The sequence below is a fragment of the Mus caroli genome, chromosome 12, assembly GCF_900094665.2.
Source record: "Mus caroli chromosome 12, CAROLI_EIJ_v1.1, whole genome shotgun sequence".
NCBI classification, from domain to species: domain Eukaryota; kingdom Metazoa; phylum Chordata; class Mammalia; order Rodentia; family Muridae; genus Mus; species Mus caroli.
In genome coordinates this window covers 57,335,649-57,338,017 of record NC_034581.1, presented here as the reverse complement: position 1 = coordinate 57,338,017, position 2,369 = coordinate 57,335,649, and positions in this window count along the sequence as shown.

Sequence of the window (2,369 nt, the reverse complement as noted above, 5' to 3'; positions counted from 1 at the left end):
TGTCCTGAGTGTGTTCTTGCCGGCGGGGACAAAAGCTCGGGATACAAGGGAGGATGCTTGAATCTTTCTCAGAAGGAGAACAAAATAGATATCTGAGGTCAGAAAGCAGGTAATTGGATGGATGATGGGACAGAGTCAGAGGAAGCAGCAGGGCAGGAGGAGGTAGATATCATATATGTGGATAGGGAAGAAAAAGGAGAGAGAATGGAAATTGGCAGGAAGTGGACAATCTCTAGGACATGCCAAAGAACTGATAGGGCCAAGCCTCAGAGGGTCTGTGGGGGCAACACTAGCTGAGACACCTAGCAGTGTGGGATATGGATCCTGAAGTAGGTCCCTCATGTAGCCAGGCAGAACTTCTAGTGGAGGGATAAGGAGAACAAACCACCTACAAAACTTCAGCCCGAAATCTGTTCTGACTACAAGACATGCAGAGACAAAGATAGACCAGAGACTTAGGGAATGGCCATCCAATGATGGCCCCAAATTGAGACTCATCCCATTGGCAAGAGCAAATCCCTGACACTGTTAATGACTCTCTGTTATTCTTGAAGACAGGAACCTCTGAGACTCTACCCAACAGCAGATGGAAAGTGATACAGTGACTCGCAGACAAACATTATATGGAGCTCAGGAGCTTTAGGGAAGAATTAGAAGGATTGAGTGACCTGAACAGGATAAGTATTCCATAAGAAGACCAAGAGCCAATTATCATGGACCCTTGGAATCTTCCAAAGATGGAATCAACAACTAAATAGCAAGCAATGGCTAGAACTAAGCCCCCCCCTGCACATATGTAGCAAATGAGAAGCTTGGTCTTCATGCAGGTCCTACAACAACTGGAGCCGAGCTGTTCCTGGGCCTGCAGACTGCCTGTGAATCCCACTCCTCTAAATGGACCACCTTGTCTGACCTCAGTGGGAGAGGCTAAGCCTAGTCCTGCAGCAACTTAATGTGGGGAGGGCAGACTTAGTTGGGGTGACAACTCAGAGGTGGGGGTTTGTGCCTTCTAAAAATAGAAGGGGAAAGTTGAATGGGGGAATTAGCATAAGTGTGTACTAGTGACTTATACTGGGTTGTAAAGTGAATAAATATTTTTTAAATGTATTTTTTCCAGGGGCAAGACACATCTCATTTATACTTGTTTCTGATCACATGCAAAAGTTCAAGTTCTCTCTCTCTCTCTCTCTCTCTCTCTCTCTCTCTCTCTCTCTCTCTGTGTGTGTGTGTGTGTGTGTGTTTGTGTGCGCGTGCCTGCGCTTGCAGGCGGAAGTATGTGTGTTGTACTACTAGACATTATATGGCTATTATGAGACATTTGGTTCCTATTTTCTAAGAATATAAATATATTATAATTATTCCATGAAATTGCTGATAAAACTCACAGGTCTTTTATTTTGAAAGAGTGAGGGTACAGAATATTTAGTTCCTAACATAAGGACTATTAAGGAGGGACTCACACTGTAGCTGTGCTTTATGTACATGGATGAGATAGATATTTTTCAAGAGTCTCTGCAAATAAATACATATTTCACAACAGTAAGAACAGAATTAGAGTCTCACTCCATGTGAGCCCCAGTTTGTTTGTTCATTTATTTATTTATTTATTTATTTATTTATTTATTTATTTATTTATTTATTGGCTGTTTCACCTCAAGAATTCTAAGGAGACTTTTGAGAAAACTACTCCTGTCTCTAAGAGGGAGTGAACACACCTTTAGCAAGCAATTTCTTGGTCCCAAAAGTCATCCAGATTCACTGAAGCCAGAACACAGTGCTTCAATAGCTCAGTGATTTGCTGCTATTTTAAAACAGGTCTGAACATCTGAAGTAAAGGACCTTACTTAGCATTGTCTTACTCACTAGAAAATATGCCTCATTTACATCCTAGTGGAAATAGGCAGTTAGATTTAATTCATTTGCAGCAGTGAAAAATAGTGCAATTTGTAATCAGGGCCTGGTTGGAACTAGAGTTCTTTGCATATATTTTAAAATTAAATTAATCATAATTTATACTGCAGAAAAAGACTGTGATTATTCTATAACAAGCACTGGATAAGTGCAGTTACTTCATCATGAGTTTATATCTCCTTTATTGTCAGGCATAATCTAAATGATGAAATTGGTTTGGGTAACAAGGTCCATCCAAAAGACATCATAGTATCATTGATAATATAGGCTTGTTATTTTAGCACTCTGCAGATGGAATAGTGTATTTGTGTTGTCCAAAAAGGTTCATTAAAAATTGAGAAGACATTTAATGGGAGGAAGATTTAGACTAGGTAAAGCCTCCAGTAAAAGTTGTCAAGGAAGTGAAACAGACAAATTAAAACTGTAATCAGAATTATTAAGGCATAAATGTATTTTAA